The sequence below is a fragment of the Leopardus geoffroyi genome, chromosome C3 (assembly GCF_018350155.1).
Source record: "Leopardus geoffroyi isolate Oge1 chromosome C3, O.geoffroyi_Oge1_pat1.0, whole genome shotgun sequence".
Taxonomy (NCBI): Eukaryota; Metazoa; Chordata; class Mammalia; order Carnivora; family Felidae; genus Leopardus; species Leopardus geoffroyi.
The window spans coordinates 144,876,822-144,900,598 of NC_059338.1; the positions used below are offsets into that span (position 1 = coordinate 144,876,822).

Consider the following 23,777-nt stretch of genomic DNA (forward strand, 5'->3'; position numbering starts at 1 on the left):
GCCTGTTTCCGATGATTCTGTGTCTCCCTCTCTCTCTGCCCCTCCCCCATTCATGCTCTGTCTCTCTCTGTCCCAAAAATAAATAAACGTTGAAAAAAAAAAAATTAAAAAAAAAAAAAAAAAAAGAATCTGGGTTCAAATCCTAACTTTGTCCACTTGCCAGTTCCTTGCTCCGGGCACAGTACTCATGCGTGCCCCAGTGAAACTTCAGATGTTGTCGTGAGAATCAATGAAACAACGCACAGTAAGCCCTCCGCGCAGGGCTCTGCCACTCTGCTCACTAGGGTGTTTATCACAGTTACGACCACCTTTGTCCTTGTTTCTACCAGGACTGTTCTTGTGGTGACTTCTGCTGGGCTGACCTAGGTGGGATGGCTCAGGACAATGAATCATCACCACTAAAGTGAAAAAAAAACAGAAAAAAAGAAAAACTTTCCTGCTTCTAGTCCCCCTCGAAGTTTCCTCACTGGCCCGGGGAAACCGATTGCAAACCATACCCTGCGGTTTGGATGCCCACCTTTGTCCCTTTTCAGTCTGGGACTCACCTTCTAACCGTGGTCGCTGTCTCCAACCTCACTCTTTCCCAGTTGGTGGATCTTGGTCTTTTCAGTTCAAGCCCAGTGGTTCTCACTCATTCAAGTCCCTGTGAATCCCCCGGGGAATCTCGATAAAATGCAGACTCTGGGTGGGTGGGGGGTGAGGTGAGCAGAGAGGCTGCATTTGCAAAATGGCCCCAGGGGACTCTGCTGCTGGTACCGAAGCACACGGAGAGACTCAAGGCTCAGGAAAATGGTATCCTTCTGGGTGGTTCCCTGAATCCCCCATAATACGTGTTGCTCCTGCCGCATAGCCCGTATCTTAGGCTGCATCACCCAGGGGACCCTGCTGCCTGGCCTCAGCTTCAGGGGCTCCAGAAAAAGACTCCTGGGATTTCTAAACTTCAATTTTTTTGTTTTTTTTAACTGTTGATTTATTTTGAGAGAGAGACAGCATGTGTGGGAGCAGGGGAGAGGTCGAGAGAGGGGAACAGGGAACAGAGTCCAACGTGGGGCCTCGAACCCACGAACCGTGAGCTCTTGACCTGAGCCGCAATCAAGAGTCTGACGCTCAACCGACTGAGCCACCCGGGGGGTCTCAGCTAAACTTACCTAAATAGATATTATTGTGCCGTTATTGTATAAAGTAGAAGATCTGGAGAAATAAATGAACTTACTGTTGTCTTTCCCCGAGTGTCGCATGAGCTAAAAAAAAAAAAAAAAAGATCCTTAAAAATGCTTCCCATTTTTACAGTTCTAGAGGGCCACTCACCGACTCTCAAAATCGAGAAGAAAAATAAAAGGAAAATTCCTCTAAGGATATTTTGAAATAGCTATTGGCTTCTTTGGGGCAGAAAAGGAGATCATGATATGGGTGATTTAAAATAAAAATAAATAAACTTCCTGACGTGCCTGCTTCCTCCTTTTGTTTTGGCTGTAACTCTGATTTGTAGAGAGTGAAATATCAGGCTTTGCCACACAGGGGAAGCAGAGCATCACTCTTTCTACACTGACTAGAAAAAAAAAAAAAAACAAAAAAAAAAAAAACAAAGCAAAACCACACCAAAAAGGCCTGTTGTAGTTCGGGTCTGCATTTCAAAGTCTTGACGTGAGAATCGAAAATAACAGAGGGTATCTCGCTGGGAATGAAGCTCTTCTGCGGGTTGAAATTCCCAGGGATAAATTTCTAACTTGACCGTTTATTTGAAGACTCGCGTTTTAAGTTAACTTTGTTTTTAAGGGCAACGGCTGGTCTGGCCCCGCTTGTCCCGCGATGGGGCGGTGAAGCACGGAGGTGAGGGAGGGAGGTGGAGCACTGATTAATTTAATTCCAGTCCAGGATATCAGGAGGCCCATGGCTTCTAGCAAAATACAAGATGTTATCAATTCGGGGGAAGAAAAGAGACAGAAGCCTTTCGGGAAAGAAAATGGATTTGGAGGACTGCTGTGTCTAAGAACCGAAGACAAAAGATAATCTTAATCACTTTCGGTGGGGGTGGAGGGGGGTGGGTGGGTGGGGGAGGCGGGGGGGGGCGGGGGGGCCTGGGTGACTCAGTCAGTTAAGCCTCTGACCCTTGATTTTGGCTCAGGTCATGATCTCAAGGTTCATGAGATCAAGCCCTACATCGGACTCTGAGCTGACAATTTGGAGCCTGCTTGGGATTCTCTCTCTCTCTGTCCCCCTCTCCTGCGCTCTCTCTCTCTGTCCTTCTCAAAATAAATGAACTTAAAAAAAAAAAAAAAAAGAATCACTTTCAACAAACAACTTCACCTTGAGGAATCCTTTTGGACACATGTGGGTCATTTGAACTGAATCTAGAATGCCAGCTGTTCCAGAAGGTGATGGAGTTTTTTTTGTTTTGTTTTTCTGGTACTATGAGGTTGGCCTTTGAAGGCATATAGTTTTGGACGTGCTCCTCCTATTTTCTTTCTGTGCAAACTGATGAAATCTTACATCAGAAGAGGGATCATTTGAGGCTCCATCAAACACACGCGCGCAGGCTCAGCCTTCTGTCATTCAGCCCCAGCCTGGCACCACACAGGAAAGGCTCCGCTTTCCAGGAAGGTGTGAGTTCTCACTACAGTCCCTCGTCTTTCCTTCAAGGCTGGAAGGTTGAAGACAAAGGAGAGTTTTTAAAGCAGATACTGGTCGGGGCGCCTGGGTGGCTCAGTCGGGCTCAGGTCGTGATCTCGCGGTCTGTGGGTTCGAGCCCGGCGTCGGGCTCTGTGCTGACAGCTCAGAGCCTGGAGCCTGCTTCCGATTCTGTGTCTCCCTCTCTCTCTGACCCTCCCCCCCGTCATGCTCTGTCTCACTCTCTCAAAAATAAATAAGCATTTAAAAAAAATTAAAAAAAGGAAAAGAACTTCCCTTCTGCCTCATTCTCCCTTGTAAGGAACTGGCACCTTTTCTTTCTACTTTCAAAATGCATCTTGAACCTGTTCGCCTCTGTCCGTCTCTCTCCCCACCACCAAGTCCTACAACAATCTGACCTCAGGGCCTCGAATCCTAGAAGGCTGCTCTCTCCGGCTGCCCCTTCCCCCATCGACCTTCCACCTAGAAGTCTAAGCGGCCCTCGGAAATGGAAATCCTATCAGATTCTGGGCCTACCTAAAACCCTCTAACTTAAGCCCCTTGCTCTCGTACTGCAAATCTCACCATGGCCTCTGGGGACTGTCCCTGGGCCAGGGGCTGGTTTGCCTGGGACTTCCTTGGTGTTAGTGAAGCCCGGGGCCCCGGGACACCACTCATCCCCACGAACCGCGACGGTCAGTCACCCAGAGCCCTGATGACATCATCTCCTACCTACGTCCCCAGCCCCACCTCGCTTCACTTTGCTCCGTCCTCTCTGGGTTTGAGCCCGGGGCTGACCTCCACGCTGCCCTTTCTGCCTGCTGAGTCCTCCCGGACCCCAGGCTGCTGTCCCCGTTCTTTCTTGGGTGACTCTCCTTCCCCCGCCTTCACATGCGGGCTTTGTGACACTCCTCGGGCCACACGTCCGCGGTCCTTCACGGAACCCCTGCCCAACAAGCTGATCCTGCTCTCTGGCCCCTGTTTTATGCAATCCACCCCCCCCCCCCCACCCTGGGCGGTACACTTCTCTGCATCAGAGCCTCTTCGTTCCCTATTCACCCAAAACAGTGCCCAAGGCATCATCGCTGCTCCCTGGGTATTTGTCCAATGAAACCGGAGCACTTCAGGTATCTTTTCTTTAGGGCTCCTTAAACCTCCTTCCCATTTCACTCTACAGCCTCAACCCTGTCTTCTCCGCGTAGCTCAGTGGCTGCAGGACTGGAACGTGTGCGAACGCAGCCCACAGCCCCATTCGCGGGCCTGACCCCCAGAGATTCGGATGTGCGGTTAGCCCGGAGGAGCCCAGGGGGTTCAGTTGCAAACCCCCCCACCCCCCTCGCCACACACACACACACACACACACACACACACATACACACACCGCGGGGGGTCTGCAGCCTGCATTTCGAACGGTGCCAAGCCCTGCCTTTTGAAAAGCTCCCTTGTGCACCTGTTATTTCATTCGGGCTGCGTTCCCACTCGACGGCCACCCCCTGCGTGCCCTCGGAGTCTCCAAACTCTCTCCATTCGACATGTAATTTAACAAAGACCCCTTAGCTGTTGGGAATACGGACAGGAGAGACATGTCCTTTTACTGCAATTGTGTCTAGTATTTCTTTTTTTTTTTTAAACCTAGGAACCAGATTAAATAGCAGAGTTGATGAAGCCTTCGTGACGACCCCTCCCAGAATTACTTCCTTTGGATTCTGGGCTGCCAACAATGTTTTCGTATTTGAAAACTGGAACCATGAATTGGGTCTGATCACTGGTCAACGTCCTCTAAGGGGCTACATTCTTCTTGAAAGCCAGGATCCCATTTTCCATCTTGTTCCTCATTTAAAAAAATGTTTTTCCATGTTTGTTTATTTTCGAGAGACAGAGAGAGACAGAGCCTGAACAGGGGAGGGGCAGAGAGAGAGGGAGAGCCAGAATCTAAAGCAGGCTGCAGGCTCCGAGCCGTCAGCACAGAGCCCGACACGGGGCTCAAACTCACGAGCTGAGAGATCATGACCGGAGCTGAAGTCGGACGCTTAACTGACTGAGCCACCCAGGTGCCCCCCCACCGCCCCGCTTTTTTAAAATTTTGTTTTCAATGTTTATTTATTTTTGAGAGACAGACCGAGACAGAGCCCGTATTGCAATTTAAGCAAATAGTGGGTGGTCAACAATGTGTAGGATGGATAGAGAATGGATGAGCATTGCACTCTCTGACAAACTTAGAAAGAAACACATAACCCAACAGCCACAGTACAAAGGAACTATACAGACAAGCAGTTGGCTGTGCAGGGTTTGGTGGAGATTTGGGGAAATCCGCAAAGACAGGGTAACAGTTTAGTGAGTTTTGGGGAAAGAGGACTGGGTAAGCCAGGAGGGTGAACGACATGAGAAAACGCTGGGTCAACGGCCTACCTGAGCGAGGGCAAATTCAGCTGTGTGATGGGAGATGTTTTAGGAGCATCCTCATGTCACTGGGATTTTAGTCCAGTGAGACATGTCCGAATTCTGCGCTCTGGAACTGCGAGATAACAAATACGGGTGATTTAAGCCATCAAGTTTGTGGTAATCTGTTACAGCAGCAATATGTTAATTAATATGAGGAATTTATGTGAGAGACATACGAAGGCAGAACTGAAAGGAAAACAGGGCGCCTGGATGGCCTGGTCGGTTGAGCGTCCGACTTCAGTTCAGGTCATGATCTCATGGTTCGTGGGTGAGTTCGAGCCCCGCATCAGGCTCTGTGCTGATGGCTCAGAGCCTGGACCCCGCTTCAGATCCTGTGTCTCCCTCTCTCTCTGCTCCTCCCCCACTTGTGCCCTGTTTTTCTCTCTCTCTCTCTCAAAAATAAACAAAAATATTAAAAAAAAAAACTGTTTTAAAAATGAAAGCAAAAGAAGTTTGGCATTATTCTCTAGGTTCTCTTTAGTCTGGTTGCATGGATCCGCCAGTGAGATCGGGTTCTGGTTCTGACATTACAGTCGCCATGCCAGGGGCCATCCCCGTAGAGCCAGCCATCCATCCAGTCACCAGTTGTAAACCCGGGTTAAGAGCTCAGGGAGGTCAAAGCGGTAACCACACAACAGCACTGGAGGTCCCTGCCAGCTGGGCCTGGAGTGACGGCACTGAGCGATACTCTTAGAGGGTGAAGTAGAGGGTGCAGTCTTTGGGGTCAGCCATGCCAGGTGGGTGTGGAAACAACCAGACACAAAAGCAAAAGACAAAACCAAACCAAACCACAGAGAGACAAAACCAGGTCAGAGGAAGTAGGCAACCTGGACAGCTTGTGTCACGAGATCTAAGAGAGGTGCGAAAGACCAATCGTGTCCGGAGTGGGTGGATGGGTGAAGGGAAGATGGGAGGAGGGTCGGGTAGGATGGGCGTGCTTCCGGTGCCGACCTGAGCTCGAGGTGAAGAGGCGGCCCATGGTGGCGGCTCTGCCTCTGTCCCAAGTGGTTGTACGACTTGGGCCGCGACCTCCCTGGGTCTCTGCTTCCTCACCTGTAAGACGAGACCTCCATCAGTTTCCTACGGTTACTGTAACAGATTAGCACACACACTGGGACTTGAAGCAACAGATTCACTCTCTCCCAGTTCTAGAGACCAGAAGTCCAAAATGAAGGTGCCCTGGTGCCTCCGCCTTCTAGAGGCTCCAGAGGAAAACCTGTTCCTTGCCTCTTCCGGCTCCTGGCACCCCGCCAGTATTCCTTGGCTTGTGTCTGCATCACCCCATCCCTACCATGGGGTCGCGCTGTCTCGTCCTTTCCTCCCTCTTAGGAGGACACCGGTCATTGGATTTAAGGACCATCCTGAAAATCCAGGCTTACCCCTCTCAAAATCCTTAGCTTAATTGCATGGGGGGGGCCATGCGATGTAATTAAAATTTTTTTAATTAAAAAAAAATTTAAACCAAAGTTACTGTTTCTGAGGACAAGGGCAGATCTATTGGGGGGGGGGACCCTACAAGTCACTACCAATAAACTGGTAGACACCCAGATCGAATATGCTGAAATTTAATGATTCGCCAAGAGACTGATAATGTGGGAAGCTCGTTACTATTTAGCACGCGTTCAAACCAATGGATGGACTGAAGGAGACTTTGTTTTCAACAGGAATCACTTCTATATGGGTTGCATGGATTCTTCTCAAGACTGTCACATGCCTTACCATGGTTGGTGTGCCTGCGACCCACACGGGCAGGGGAGTCCTTTGGTAAGCTCTACACGTTTCCACTTACCCATGGGAGTTGACTTGCTCTCTCTCTAACGCCTGGTCTGCAAATTCTTTGCAGCGCAAAGTTTGGGAACCATCAGTAGGACAAGGTAAAAGATTTGATTTGAAAACAGTAAGAAATTTCACGGAATCCACTCAGGACATTCTACAAATGCTGGTAGGTAGGAAAGAGAATCCCCATGTAAGTAAATACTTTGATACCTGGATAATTTCTGAGTATATCCAGTGTCGAGGAACGACCTTTACGTACAAAGTGGTTTTCTAAATTGCCCCAAAATACTTTTGAGCTTTTAACATCTCCTCTGCTCACGGTTTTACATTGTTTTGTAAGCTCTTATTGCACAAAGTACAAAGGTACGCTTTAGGCCTGGTAGCCAGAGTTCTTTTCAAATTCTGGTTCAGAGGAGTCTCAAAAACAAATGAAGTTTCCCGCCATACTCAAGAGAAACCAAGCTGCCCTTCCATTGGGCTTTGTCCCACACCAGACAAGGCAACTCCTTTGTCACTCTCAACCACTCCCTCCCTCCTCGCGGTGCCTTGAGAAAATGTTTTTTTTTTTTTTTTAACCTTCATCTGTTCTAGCCTGCCTTCCCTTTAGCTAAGATGCTATACTTCTCAGGGAAAAAACACGTGAAGAAAAGACTCCAAACATTCTCAGAGTCTCCAGGCACCTTGCGGCACACACGGACTGCAGTTGGTAAATGTTTGTCTCTGAGATATGAGACTCTGAGAACGGAACAAAGTCTCCACCAGCATTTTTGACAGTTTTCCAACTGGTCTCTATTTTAGAAACTAAACCTCTCCATCCACTGTGTTCCTAGTATTTGGGATCTTTTCCCGACTCTGTAGAAAGTAGGAAACTGAAACTTTAGAGCCTCAAAACCACCCAAAGGCTAAGAAGTAGGTTGAAATGTCTTGAAGCTGAACACTAGAAGAGAAACAAACACGGGCGCCTGGGTGGCTCAGTCAGTTGAGCGTCCGACTTCGGCTCAGGCCATGATCTCACGGCTTGTGAGTTCGTGCCCCACGTGGGGCTCTGTCCTTCCTGACAGCTCAGAGCCTGGAGCCTGCTTCGGATTCTGTGTCTCATTCTCTCTCTTCCCCCTCCCCCACCTGTGCTCTCTCAAAAAGAAATAAATGTAAAAATAAAATTTTTTTTAAAGAAAAACAAATAAAACAAACGAAACAAATATGAAAAAAATAAAACACACACACACACACACACACACACACAAAACCATGCATAACTGTTCAGTATAAATTGTAATTAGCCAAAGGGACCTAAGAAAGGGCATTTTTGGAAACAAAGCAAGGTCTGACTGCGAAAGACTCATGCCAAAATCAGTGAGGGGCAAGGGAATGAAGGCAGCACGTTGAAAGCGACCTGTACTTGTTGCAGAGGTGATGCCTTGCTTCGGCCCAGTAGCAAGAAGCCCACACGGAGCATCGGTGCACCTGAGAGGCACCCTTCCCTACCCACCCCCCCCCCCATTTGCTCATGACGCTCCCCTATTTGACTCCCAACCTCCCAAGGCTGCTTTATTCGTACGATCTGCACTGCGCTTACCTGTCTGCCTTCTCGAAGCCTCCTCCCTGGCAGCGCCACGGTCCATGTGACCGCGTGTGCCTCTGCGGGCACCTCGCTCACTCTTGGATCGCTGGGCTCCGTCGCAGGTCCTCGTCACCCACCTCCCACCCTAGCCCCGCCTCTGCTTCTCCTCCCACTGCTTGTATATGCCCTTTCCTCTTGTTGGAATGAGCCCCACGGCTCTTCAGTCCGCTGGCTAACCATGAACTCTCTTCTTTTTCTTCCTCTTCCACTTCCTCTTTCTCTTCCTCCTCCTTCTCCTCCTCCTCCTCCTCCTCCTTCTTTTTCTTCTTCTTCTTCTCCTCAGCTGAAGTGATGTCACATCCATTCAGATGGCTTCCCCAAATAACCTCTTTCCTTAGGGTTTAAGTACCTTTTCCCTTGTGCTCAAATAGCATTCTCTTCTGTAGAACCTTTCACAGGCCACTATTTATTCCTCTGCCAATCTCATTTCACTAATTTTCTGGAGGACACAAACTATCATACTTATTAGCTGCTCAATAAATATTTTTTGAAAAAGAAATATTCGAGGATTGCCATGTGGTCTTGATGAGCTGCAAAGACCGTAAAATGTGTTTCCAATAAAGAAAGACTTCTTATCTGGCACAACCTGTATGACTTCATGGACTAAATACTTGTTAGGGCAAATATCTAACTTTTGTTATTTCTTTGTCACTGAACTTAATTTAACTCAGAAGCTTCCATTTCCTTTCATGGCAAAACTCTTAATCTGGCCGCCTTGAGATAATTCAGTCACTTTTAGTTAAATGTCTCTCTTGGGTAAATTCTCACCTAAGTCCAAAGGCTGTCTCTCATGTCTCTCCCCCACCCCTTTGTGCGAGGCTCCAGGTGGAAGGAGGAATCTCCGACCTCCAGGTTACTGTTGTTCCTTCAGTGAAAGTAAACCATTGCCAATTCTCTCCCCCTGGGCAACTATGGGGACCTCTCCAGGGAGCTTGCTGGTTTGTCTCTGGACTTGACCTATATCAGCTTGCAGTGGGTGTTGATTTTCTAAGCTTCAGCCTTGTCCTCTATCTGGGCCCTGACTGGAACTCCCAACTCTGTAACTTCTGCCTCAGGGATCTTTGATGTATATTCAAATATCCTTCTGGTGAGTTCTCTACCTGTCAGCACTTAGCCATTTTCCCTGCTGACTCAGGTTCATGGGTATCATTTAGAACATCCACTCATTCCAGGGGAGCCCAGAGAAACCCAGGGAGAACTTGAAAATGAAAAAGTTGCCATGGCTGAATTTTGGCAATGTGTGCTAAAAGGTGGATTTCAAGTAATTTAATTGGGCTGGAAAACATCAATAATCACTTGCAATTTGTTGAAAATTTTCCTGAAAGGAAACTATGTATTTACATTCAAAAACTAAATAAATAGCCCAAGAAGATATATAAGTACTTTTAAATGAATGAATATAAAAAAGATATAAATTTAAAAATTGTTTAAATGAGAAAACATCATAAAAATTGATACTTGAGTGACAAATTAGAAAAAAATATTTGCAACATACAGGACAGATAAAAAGGTAATATCCCAAATAAACTGAAAATAACATAGCAAATATTATGAAGGAAAAGAGAGAAAAGGGATAAATAATATTCCAAATGATGGAAGAATATAGCTGTAGATAAAACAGAGACTTGATATTGTAGGTAAATTGTTGTCAAAACTTCAAGGAACACATAATCCATTTCTTCTTTTCTTAATTTTTTTAGTTTTTATCTATTTTTGAGAGAGAGAGAAAGTGAGCAGGGGAGGGGCAGAGGAAGAGGGAGACACGGAATCAAAAGGAGGCTCCAGGCTTCGAGCTGTCAGCACAGAGCCCGACGCGGGACTCGAACTCACAAACTGCAAGGTCATGACCTGAGCCAAAGCTGGACGCTTAACCGACTGAGCCACCCAGGTGCCCCAACAATCCATTTCTTAAGCCAAAGATTTTACAGCAAAAACGGGAGGAAATGCAGCCACCTTAATTATGGGGCTAGTATACGTTTAATATCAAAACCAGAAAATGAAAGCATAAGAAAAAGTTTGTATAAACCAATTTCATTTATAAACATAGATATAGAACTTTAAATTCCACACTAATGAGTCAGATCCATCACTGACGATATATATTATCAGTCTGAGCTTTGTAATTTGTAAGTATGTAAATACCTACAACGGCAATAATAATCAAAAGCACACAGGAACAAGCGAAGTAATATGACTCCCATCACGTGGTAAGAGGTGCTTGTCTCAGAATGGAGGTTGACACTTTATGCGTAATTTGTTAGAGATTAAAAAAAAAAGACTGGAATAAGTATGGAAAATTCTGGAGATTTAATAAACGTAGATGGTAGATTCGAGCCCCTGGGTGGCTCAGTCGGTTAAGCATCAGATTGTTGATTTGAGCTCAGGTAATGATCTCACAGTTCCTGAGATCGAGCCCCGCATCAGGCTCTGTGCGGAGTGTGGAGCCTGCTTGGGATTCTCTTCCTCACTCTCTGCCCCTCCCCTGCACACACACACTCTCTCTCAAAAGAAATAAATAAACATTTTAATAAAAGGTATGTGGTATCTTTAAATGTGTTTTATATTAGTCTTTATACTTATTGAAAATATTTCTTAATGAAAAGAATATGAAGCGTCCTTCAAAATAAAAAAGGCAAAGAGGGCGCCTGGGTGGCTCAGTGGGTTAAGCTTCCGACTCTTGGTTTTGGTTCAGGTCTTGACCTCATGGTTGGTGGGGTCGAGCTCTGTGTAGGGTTCTGCACTGACAACACAGATCTTGCTTGGGATTCTCTCTCTCTCTCTCTGCCTCTCGCTGGCTCCTGCTCTCTCTCTCTCTAAATAAATAGATAAACATTTTAAAAAAAGAGAAAGAAAAAAGAAAAAAAATGGCTTCAGTCAACAAATGTTCAAATGATATACACATAAGCTCACAAAAGAAGAAACACCAACGATGCATAAGCATATTAATAACTCAGTCTTACCTGTAAAATATTTTCCTATAATTATTGATAAGATTGTGAGAATGCTCATGTTAATGTGATTTGTTATAAGAGATCTGTGCCAAGTTCGATTATACTCACAAAAGACTTAATATTTTGTAGATCTCTGGTCCTGCTACACCACACGTGGGAATTTACCTAAAAGTGATTTTAAAAAATTAGTGTGTATATAAAATAAAGTATAAGATTCATTTCAAAGCACTGTTTATAACAGTCAAAGACCAAAATATTCTGGGAATAGCACAGTAATTGAAAATAATGTTATAGAAGAATATTTAATGTCATAGCATCTTGTCAAAGAATAAGGAAGTTAAAAATATTATGTACGTTATGATCTAAATCCCATTATACACACAAAAGACTATATGATCTCACAAATGCATGCATACACACACACACACATGCACGCACACACATACAAAGGCAAAATAAAATGACTAGACATTTCTATGACAAAATGTAAAAGTGATTTTTCTCTGGGTGGTGGGATTATTCTTCTTCTCGTTTTCTTAGTTTTACCTGCTTGTGCTATCCAAAATTTCCACCAAAAACACCTTGTTTTTGTTTTTTCTATAAAATAAGAAAACTTCGGGTGTAACAAGAAGAGGAATGTATCATACCTTTTATCCTAAAGTTCATGGCCACATCCTTAGATGGTTGAATGATCATTTCACATTATCTGTGTTTTCTTACACAAAAGCCCATTATTCCTAATGTACCCTAACCTTTCCTTGTCTTGTATTAGAGGTATAATATAATTAGTTGCTTGTCTCATTAAAGCTGGTTTACTGATCGAGGCATTTCTTGACACAAAGCAGATGTTTCTGATTAATTTACTCAGGTTGATTAAATTAAGACTCTGAAATGGAAATATTCATCCACGTTGAAATTAGCTTTGCCTGAGTTTGTCATGCTAAATGGTTGTACAGCTTATGTTATTCTGATACAGAATGATACCGATGTAAGTAGATTCGCCTGAATTGACTATTCCAGTTTGGTTATTGCTTTTACTCTTCTTAAAAAGTTAAAATTATCATCTTTTGACATGAAATATGATACCATGGTAAAAACTAATGCTCTTATGTTTACTTTCCTTTCGTTCATTTTAAGTTTAACTGAATAAACATCTACCAATCTCCTCCTCTGTGTAACCCCAGGTTAGTACTAACCCTGTGTTAGTCCCAGGGAGGGGCACAGAATTAAGATCTAAGTGCTATCTGTTAGTGTTCTGTGCTCTTGTGAAACATTACGATGCACATATGTCGTGGGAGGGGAGTCGCTTTCTAGGCAAAAAGAATAGTTTGGAAAAAGAGTGCAGAAAATTATAGTATCCATTTTTAGGAACCATAGAATAGTGTGGGGTGGCAGGACCATAGGGTCTTTGTAAGTGGTGGAAATAAAGCTAAACATTTAAGTTGAAGCCAAGATACTGAGTATCAAATTAAGGGGTTTAGAATTGACTTTGTTGTAGGCTATGGGCACCAACCAAGTATTTTAACCAAGGGGACTTTCTAGAAAGAAGTGTGGCTACTAGAATAGGGAAGGGAAAGACAAGAGACACAGAGACTGGCTGGGAGCTGGTGTGCTTGTACCAGCAAGGCTTACTGAAGGTCAACAGCAAGGACAGTGTCAACGTGAAGGTGAAGACGATATACCTGAAATGGTAAGAGCAGGATTAGCACAATCTGGGCACAAATTGGACCGGGTAGAAGGGGAATCTGAAGATGATTTCTATCTACCGGGCATGAGAGAATCAAAAGACAATGATGGCCCTACCATTATGGAGATGTCAATAACAATAATCATGAAAATGAGGATGATAATAGTAATAATAACATTAAGGAGAGCCAGAGAAACCGGTGAGTTTGTTTTATACACGTTGAGAGGACCATGAAGAGAACCATGTGAAAGTATCCAGCAAAAGTGTGAGTCTGGAACTCTGGAGAGAAGCCAAGACTATGTTTAAAGAGAAGACAGAAGAAGAGGAGACAAAAAGGAGGGAAAAGAAAAGACTGAAAAACAGTAGTTGTAGAAGCCAAAGGAAGAAACTCAAAAAAAGAGAGAAAGTCGTTCATTCATTGATTCATCCAATAAGCATTTATTAAGACTACAATTTAAAATTAAAAAAAAAACTTCTAAAAACTTTAAAAAGAAGACTATAATGTGGTATGTATTCTTCTAGAGTGTGGGCAATGGAACAGTGACGAAGGTAATGGATTCTCTGACATCATGGCACTGACTACCTAATGCTTTACTTTATTTTAAAATAAGATAAACTTCTAGGTCAAAGACATTATATACTATGTCTTTGTCTTTACGTTAATTCAGTGGTACAACATAATTTTCAAATATGTTTTTATGGAAAAAAGGGACCACAAAGGCAAAAGTGCCCAGGCCCATGAAAGCCATGATACAAAGCCCTGGAGACGGAGTTTATGGGCTGCTTCAGAGGGAAGGTCAAGGACAATCTGAGGAGATGACTGGAATTTGAGGAGACAGAAAGCGAGGGAATAATGTGCAGAAGAAGTCAAACCTAACGAGCCCTGTCTGAGAAAGTCCTTCTACCTGGCATTTTACAGGTACCTGGTATCCTCCAATAAGAGACAAAAGTAGTGTGTTCAGAACCAGAATGCAGTAGATTTGGAGGAAATGGAAGGAAAGGCCAAAAGAGTCTCCCTTAAAACCACAGTGTTGGCAAAAGGATGATGGGATCATCAGTGGAGGAGGAAGGCAGATTAAATGTCTTTCATTCCTTCGAATTAACTTCTCATGTGCACCTTGATTCCACATCACTACATGCTGTTCACATTGTCATGTGTCAGGGGAGAAATTCAATTAATAAATAATTGAATCCTGTCCAAATGGTACTACAACATTCACTGGGCTCCATAGAGCCAAAGCTAATGCCTGCTAATGTTCAGGAGATAGTTAGTAAACTAATACAGTCTAGTGAAGTGAATTTGAAAACTTTTCCCTACGCTTCTGGACTTTTCCAGTCCTTAGAGTGGTGAATTAATATAACCTAATGTAACATTTATGATCTCGAAAGTCACATTTATCTAAATATTTCCCCTCTTCTCCTCTTTCCTCTGATATTATTTAAATATAATGAAGGAGATTATTTAGACCTCTAGCTCCTGGTTCATTGTTATCGTGGTCAACCTCATGAATCTTCAAAAACTTCTTCACTTACTGAGAACTCTGTGACTCACCCAAACATGCACAGCAATCAGAGGTAAATCGAATTGGGAGTCTCTGTCTCCTACCACTTTGCCTTTTATTTGTTCCCGTTGTATTGTTAAAAAATGTGGCTGAGACCAATGGTTTTGTGAACTCATGTAGTCATTTATTTAGTTCAGATGCCACTGGCCCTCCCTGTGGAATATCCACTCACTTCTCTTTCAAGAGTGGACTCCAAGATTTCTTACCCCATGAAGGCTTTTCTCACTGATCCTCAGTCCCTCAGTCAGGGTTGAATGAACTCTTTCTTTTTTTTTTTTATGCCACCCCAATCTGAACACACTTCCGCCCTGATGGCTGAAGTGTCTGAATTCTGGAGTGAGGTCTGACTTGATTACCCACTTCCTTCTGTTTTGTTTTTTTCCCCTCATTTATAAAATGAATATTACTATCCTAATATCATCCTTTTAGGTTCATTTAAGAACCAAATGAATTAATGTATGCAAAGCTCTTAGAACTTCTTAAATGTCAATAAATGTCGGCTATTTTTATAACATATGTCATATTTCCTTCCTAGACTTTAAGTCACCAACTTCCTGTGCTTGTTTGTTAGGTTGCATGCAGCCCTTGATATGACTTCCGGAAGAGAAAAAGCACATAATGGAGGAGTGATTCCCAATGGACCTCCTCCCCTTCCCCCATCTTTGTACACATCAATACCATCCTGTATATTTCATCCTGAAGTATCTGCCACTCTCCATTCTCTTTAACAGACCACCGCTTCCTGCGTAGATAATTGTAATGACCTCCTAACTAATGTTCATCTTCTCCTAAACAATGGCTGTGCATGCAGCCAGAGTGAGACTTCAGCAGCTGAAGTCCAAACATACTAGTCTAGGCTTAAAACCATTCGGTGGCTTTCATTATCTTTAAGGTAAAGATGGTGAGCCTTCTCCTGGTCTACTTGCTCTGCCCTACACATGTTAGACTCAACCTTTCATGGACCCCTCCCCTCCTCACTCTGCATTCTTATAGCGACACTGGTCTTTGTCCCCAGTGCTCCTCCCCACCCATGGGTCCGGCATGCGGTGTGGAGAAGGCAACCTTCCTCTGCCCCATCTGTCTCATATTTGAAGGACTGAATCCATATTATGCCTTGTATACAATGGGCACTCCATGAATGTTAGTTGAATAAAAGTGGTTGAAAAGATGCACTTGCACCGTCACTGACGTGGGCTGCTGCTGAAGGACCAGATGAGTGACAGACGTGTCACCAGAGGCTGATATGGGCAAAAGACAAGGAGGAAGCGATAGACCATAATGCTGTCAAACCCCAACCTCAGAACAATTTATATCCCAGAAACAGACATATCCCCAAGAGAAGGGCGGAAGTGAGATCAGAATTCTTTTTTTTTTTTTTTTTAATTTTTTTTTTTCAACGTTTATTTATTTTTGGGACAGAGAGAGACAGAGCATGAACGGGGGAGGGGCAGAGAGAGAGGGAGACACAGAATCGGAAACAGGCTCCAGGCTCTGAGCCATCAGCCCAGAGCCCGACACGGGGCTCGAACTCACGGACCGCGAGATCGTGACCTGGCTGAAGTCGGACGCTTAACCGACTGCGCCACCCAGGCGCCCCCAGAATTCTTAAAATAACTACAATTCAGTTTCTGTCACTCCAGAAGATTAGGAGGCCAAAATAATAATTAGGTTGAATTATAGCAAAATAAAACATATCTTTCTTGCCTGCTTGAGCAATGGTCCGAGACTATTTTGGTGCAATAGTGCTACAACTATAGTCCGGGGAAGATCAAAATGGTAAGAGAGGAATGAATCATTTTCTCCTGCCCTCTTGCTGGGGCGGAAGGGAGGGTGGGAGAGCTGCTTCTGGATTTTTTTTTTTTTTTTTTTAATCTTATCCCTCTGTCTGCCATGGCAAAGATAAAGGGTAGAGCTATGCATTCTGTCCTTGAAGCCACCATGTTTCCCCTATTGGCAGCCATGGTTGTTCCCAAATTAGGGTCGTATTTTTAAGAGTCACTCTACCTCCAATCACAATGGGAATGTCCCCTTGCAGAACCAAGAGCTGATGTTCATTCTAGTTTTGTTTGCCTTACGTAGTCAAGCCAAGAAGGTTAGCTTGACCAATCAGCCAGGTGGAGCAGATGGTACTAGAAGAAGAAATTCAGGAGCTTGGGAACCACTCAGACCTAATTCTCATAGGTTCTTTTACTTGATAAGCTATGTTGGCTGGAGTATGCCACTTAACTTGAGTCTCAAAGTCAATGTCTGTATATATATATATATATATATATATATATATATATATATATTCTAATGAATAAAATTAATTTACTAATATCTGTATGCTTCTCAATAATAATCTCCTATCAGTGGCTGATCAAAAGCTCTCCAAGTTAAAATATAAAGCTAGGGAGAAAAATTCAACAAAATTCTCATGTTACATACCATGAAAAACAGCCTATAGAAAGAAGCTGTGGCACAAATATTAGGTTATCTTCAGGAAAAATTGGAAGATACAGAGATCACTTAAGGCCTCAAGTGTTTATATGTCTATGCACAGTGCATGGGGTAGGGGGAGTCAACTAAACCTGTAATTTTTCTTTATGATGTTTATCGTCAAATTGGTTTCCATACAACACCCAGTGCTCATCCCAACAGGTGCCCTCCTCAATACCCATCACCCACTCTCCCCTCCCTCCCACCCCCCATCAACCCTCAGTTTGTTCTCAGTTTTTAAGAGTCTCATGTTTTGGCTCCCTCCCTCTCTAACCTTTTTTTTTTTTTTTTCCTTCCCCTCTCCCATGGTCTTCTGGTAAGTTTCTCAGGATCCACCTAAGAGTGAAAACATATGGTACCTGTCTTTCTCTTCCTGACTTATTTCACTTAGCGTAACACTCTCCAGTTCCATCCACGTTGCTACAAAAGGCCATATTTCATTCTTTCTCATTGCCATGTAGTACTCCATTGTGTATATAAACCACAATTTCTTTATCCATTCATCAGTTGATGGGCATTTAGGCTCTTTCCATGATTTGGCTATTGTTGACAGTGCTGCTATAAACATTGGGGTACAAGTGCCCCTACTCATCAGCACTCCTGGATCCCTTGGGTAAATTCCGAGCAGTGCTATTGCTGGGTCATAGGGTAGATCTATTTTGAATTTTCTGAGGAACCTCCACACTGTTTTCCAGAGTGGCTGCACCAATTTGCATTCCCACCAACAGTGCAAGAGGGTTCCTGTTTCTCCACAGCCTGGCCAGCATCTATAGTCTCCTGATTTGCTCATTTTAGCCACTCTGACTGGCGTGAGGTGGTATCTGAGTGTGTAAACCTGTAATTTAAAAAAATTTTTTTTCAACGTTTATTTATTTTTGGGACAGAGAGAGACAGAGCATGAATGGGAGAGGGGCAGAGAGAGAGGGAGACACAGAATCGGAAACAGGCTCCAGGCTCTGAGCCATCAGCCCAGAGCCCGAAGCGGGGCTCGAACTCACGGACCGCGAGATCGTGACCTGGCTGAAGTCGGACGCTTAACCGACTGCGCCACCCAGGCGCCCCTAAACCTGTAATTTTAAAACAAACATCGGGTCAGTTTAGCAAACTCATGTTGGGTATGTTTCCGGACTATTCTAGCCTCTGAAAATACAAAGATGAATATCACATGGCTCCTGACCTCGAGTAGCTTATAATCCGGAAATTAAACATCTCCAAATATGGATAGGCATGAAATTCATGACAAAACTAAGACCACGAAAAGGTAACTTTTGCTCACAAGAAATAGCCCCAGTAGAACGCTAATCATGTTTCTCAAAAACAAAACAAAACAAAACAAAACAAAACAACACAGAATTTACAAAATACCATGCATTTAAGGAATGGTAGAAAACATCCAGGTGAGGACAAAAGGGAGAGACACAAGCGATAATACTGGGATGTGTAGGACAGAATTCCTGGCCAGGTAAAAGGTGTAGGGGAAAATGTAGACCGGCTCAGATGCAAGAGGTAACAGTAAGAAAGGGATTCGACTCTGGAAACATTCTGTGGAAAGTAGAACATCTGACATTCTTCATTGACAATTTCATGTTATAGTGGGTGGAGGAAGTAGCAAGAAAAATTGCCATTCTGCATTTAGTTCTAACTAACAAGAACATGTACTGTTGGAGCAGAAGTTATATGAACCTTGGGAGAAACCAAATCATCTTGGAATTCATCACAGTGAAGAAAGGAAACAGTGGGCACAGTCAGACGTGCATTCTAGACTTTAGGAAAACAGATTTTTCAGAAGTTCATAAAAAGGCTGGCGTGACTCCATGGCTAGAGACTCTGAAAAAAATACAAGAGCAAAAAGAGGTAGGAAAAATATTATTTAAAGGAATGTAGGAAGAAAAGTATGGATATTAAAGAGTTGGGAGAGAAAGGGACAGAAACAGAGATAGAGATGGAGACAGGAAGGCGGAGAAATAGGGGAGAGACAGAGAGGCACACAGAGATGAAGAGATAAGAGAGACATCCAACAGAAGAGACTGACAAGGAGAATGATGTGCCAGGTGGATGGGCTAGAGTAGACAATGAGCACAGGTCCATCACAAGGTTCTGGGAGGGTGGTTCCTGCTTCCCAGCTTCCAGTGGAATCTTGAGGTTCCTGGTAGAATCTTCTGTTGGGCAGAAAGCCTGGGGAACTCAGAGCAAGTAACACATACCCTCACAGATGACCCTCAGTTCTTAGCTTCTCAGACTCACATTATGTCCAGAAGCCTCTTTCCCCAGGAGGACTTCTCTGCCCCGGAGTATAATGTGGCAATGCCTAACTGGTGTGTAACCTAACTGGAGTCTTTCAAAGAACACAGACATCAGCAGGTCCCAGATCCCTCTCAGGCATAGACTCAACAGAAAATATCATCTAAGAGGAATGTAAAGTTCTGAAAAAAAAACCTATACAATCATAAATGTTCCCACTTGCGGGGGAAAAAAAAGGCAGCCAAAGAAATTCACATTTAGCTGCACAGGAAGCTCTCAGATGACCCTAGATCTAAAATACATATACAAAAGTAGGAAGAAAACCATTTAACCAAACTTGAAAAGAAAAAATAAAATACAAAACGTGGCATAAAATATACGTATAAAATAGACCCAAGTAGATAATCTAGAATAAGTTGAAACTTTAGGAAAATGCTAAGAAGGACAAGAAAGCAAAAATCCGAAATCAGTTATTTTGATTCAGATAATGAAACAAAATTCTAGAACATGGATTCATTCACTTGTTCAGGCGCTCGTCAAGTTGATTCAGGTACCCTATGATAAGCGGGGCAAGACTGAGATATTAATACACATGATGGTTTCTATTTCCATGGTCCTATGTGCCAATTCAGAATCACCCAAATAAAGATAACGCATAGCAGAGATAGGTGTTGGAGAATGTGTAAATGTCGTGAAATGCTCTGGAAACACAGACCGGGAAAAATGTCATCAGGGAAGATTGTGAACTAGACTTCAGTATGGGTAGGATTATAACAAGAGAACAACCGAGCCTGGGAGGAGATTAAGGAACTCGTTTGTGGTTCTATTAGTGACTATTAGTAGACTAGTTCTATTAGTAGACTAGGCTGCAGCAATGAATGTACTCAGACCTGTAAGTGACTCATGGCCATTTTTAAAAGGCTATGAAGTCGAGGAGCCAGCATTCCTTCCAAATTAACTATAGGTATGCAGTATGGTGTAGACTGAGGATATTTTAATACTGAAAGGTACTTATAAATAATAGCAGATACATAGCAAATATTTAGTAGGTCCCGAGTTGATAGTCCTCGTATGCCTGTCTCACACACGAAGAAGCTGAGGCTTGGGCCATTTAGGCACCTTGACCAGCATCTCACAGCTGGTGATAGAGCTGGGATTCGAACCCGCCATGTCTGACTGAGGAGCGTCAACTCTTAAACATTACTTCCTCATTTACCATGTTATCTATGTGTGCAAGGTGTGTGAAAATAAAATCAAGTTGGAATAGTCATAAGTGAACAACCATACTTAAAATGCCAGTTGAATATTCAGTGTTAGCCTGAAAGATGCATTGTATTTAGTCCTGCGTCATTCAGTAGATTAAGGGAGTAATTTCAGTAAAGACAAAGACAACATAATGAGAAGATCCAGAGTTTTGCTTTTCTAAAAAAGCTGGGGTCTACAGTTAATGCAACAATACATTACTTATTTTTACAGTAACATTTTACAGCATTTATTGTCTTTTTTTTTTAACAGATAAGGAAACCGAGGCTCAGACATCACACTTGACCACAGTCACTCAACATTAACAGCGGAGCCTGGATTAGAACCCAGATTCTGTCTGACTTCAAAGCCTGTGCCATTCACACAGAGGAGAGATCACATCTGCAGTACTGTGTTCAGTTCTGGCCACCATATTTTCAGACAGTCATTAGTGGAGAAATGTGTGTAGAAGGAGAACAAGAAGGGTTCCTACAATCATCACCTTAAAATTCCATCAGGACGGCTCAGGTTGCCTATGGAGATGCTCTGCCCCTAAGCAGCAGTGCTGTGTATCCCCAACTTTGGATAATGATGAAATGTTTTGAAGCAACTGAATATTCAGAATATGTAATTTTACTTATTTGAATTTCTCTGCACCCCACCCTTGGCCATGCCATTCCCACAAGGATGCACAGCCAGGGACAGAGGTCTGAAATAGAATAAGGGACCAGGGACAGTGATGCCTCCACACATTGGTCTACTCAATTACATGTAGAGAGGAGCCCTCAATTGTCATAACTAATGGGGAATTTCTTATCCTTTCTGAGAAAGGAAGGGAGAATTCTGAGGAAGGACACGAGAAAGAATGAACCTGAAAATGACAGTGTTAGCTATTCACATCTTAACTCTGTTTCTTAATTTTTAATATTTATTTATTTTTGAGAGAGAGTGAGACACAGAGTGTGAGCAGAAGGAAACACAGAATCTGAAGCAGGCTCCAGGCTCCAGCAGAGACCCCACGCGGGGCTCGAACTCATGAACGGTGAGATCATGACCTGAACCCAAGTCAGACGCTTAACCGACTGAGCCACCCAGGTGCCCCACCTCTGTATATTTTTATCCACCGATACGCTTACTGAATATTGGAATATCTCTTTGCAGTTTCTGCAAGCATGACAACCAAATTCTGAGTTGGTCGAATTTAGAAACTCCAATTCTGCATTCGCTTCTACTAGCTGTTTTTTTGTTTTTTTAAGTTTATTTATTTTGAGAAAGAGATAGCGCAAGTGGGGGAGGGGCAGAGAGGGAGACAGAGAATCCTAAGCAGGCTCCACACTGTCAGCTTGGAGCCCGATGTGGGGCTCGAACTCAAGAAACCATGAGATCACGGCCAGAGCCGAAACCAAGAGTTGGATGCTTGACTGACTGAGCCCCATTCTACTAGCTGTTTTGCCTCTAATTCCAATATTTCCTGGTATTTTTTTTCTGAACTTAATGGTAAAAGTCTATTTTGATGAGAGCCTGAAGGAGCAAATTTTTAGCCAATGTCGGCTGTAGCTTCAGTGCAATGTCGGCTGTAGCTTTGCGTTCCCGTTACGGTTTTTTTGTGATTATGCACCAATTGAGAAAACATCATTTGTCACAATCGGAATCACAGAAAATACGGTGGAAGAGACTTCTACATATCTGCCAACACGCTTGTGATACATGAAACCATTTAGGAATTACGCTATTGTATTTAAGCTATGATGATGATGACCTTGAGTAACACAGTCCGAAGGACGGGTTGCCCTTGCTGAGACTTGAACCAGCCATAGACCCCTGCACAGACCTGGCACATAGTAAATGTGTACTGAGAAATGAATTAATAACAATGAATTCACTGAATGAAAAGAAGCCCATAGGAAGAGAGGTGGGGGGTGAATACATTTCTAGTGCTAAAGGAGAGAAACACTCCAGGGGCAGGATTCTAAGCCACAGAGGACACGCTTTATTTTGAAACTAGGGTGCCAGTGACGATGGACAGAATTAATTATAAGGGAGAATTTATGTATCCTGCGGGTGATAATAAGAGCTAACAGTGATTAAAGGACTACTTGGTGTCAGGTATTATGTTCCATGATTTACATAGAAAGTTTGACTTATTTTTTAGATCACTTGTGCGCTGGATATTAAACTTAGGTTGTCGGTGAGTAAATTAGAGCTTGGAGAGGTAAAACCACTGGGTCTTTAGAGATAATTTACTCTCAATCCAATATTTGTCCGCTGACGTAGGCTACGATGGGGTACCTTCCAAAGAATTTTTTTTTTAATTTATAAATCAAAAGACCAACCGACTGACTGACATATTAGCTCTTTATGAACCCATTTTTGCTCTCTTGTGCCTTTTTACAAAAGGTCCTCATTATGCCTTTTCCAGAGACCCAGTGGAACAGTGGGTGGTGAATTCTGTCCGTGAGCCCTGACCGCAGGAAGAGGCGGTGCAAATACAAGAAATATTTGGGAACTCGTGTGTCTTTTAATGCGGAAATGACATTCATTATCCACTTCCTTCAGGTACCAGTCCAAGCTACAGTTATGAAGAGAAAAAAATTACGGGCATCGCTCCAAAGAAGGCACTCAACAAAGGAGAGGCACTCAAATATTTCCATCTTTTTCTGACTCTTTGTATATCTGGCTCTGCTTTGGCCTTGACCTCATCATTTATAGTCTCGGGGATCTGTGGAACACAGCTTTGAATCTCGCTCCCTAATTATGTAGACCTTTCATGTCTATCAGTTTGATAAAGCTCTGTGCACGACTTTAGCGAGAGACGTTGATAATCTATTTATTTAGGACATATTAGAAGGCATACGTACCTCTCATTTGTCCTTTAAAGGTAGAACTATCCGGAAGAAGCTGATTAGACTCTAAGGAGGTAGAACTGACAGAGTTGGAGCTGACGCTAAAACAAAATACAATTTAATAAGAATTAATTCATTGCACAGATGGGGACATTTTTGTACACAGGTTGTCTCTTCTCCTAAGACTAAAATCTACTCACTCTGGATGTTTTTCACCCACTAGGTAAAAAAGGAATAAAGACACACTTTAAATAAAGGGAAAAGAGTATTAGGGTAACATAAAATTAATCTATAATAATTTGCAGTTTATAACAGTGAAAATTATGA

At 43.3% G+C, this 23,777-nt stretch overlaps 1 long non-coding RNA gene across 1 annotated transcript in view; it reads right to left on the reverse strand.

Annotated features, from left to right (window-relative positions):
* Positions 1-4,747: 4,747 nt before the first annotated feature.
* Positions 4,748-23,777, reverse strand: part of LOC123586229 — a 187,177-nt gene continuing 168,147 nt past the window's right edge. Inside the window, exons 2-4 of the long non-coding RNA XR_006706694.1 lie at positions 23,466-23,551; positions 6,001-6,102; positions 4,748-5,122 (exon numbers count right to left, since the gene is read on the reverse strand). This is a non-coding gene — a long non-coding RNA (uncharacterized LOC123586229). The remainder of the gene's footprint in view (positions 5,123-6,000; positions 6,103-23,465; positions 23,552-23,777) is intronic.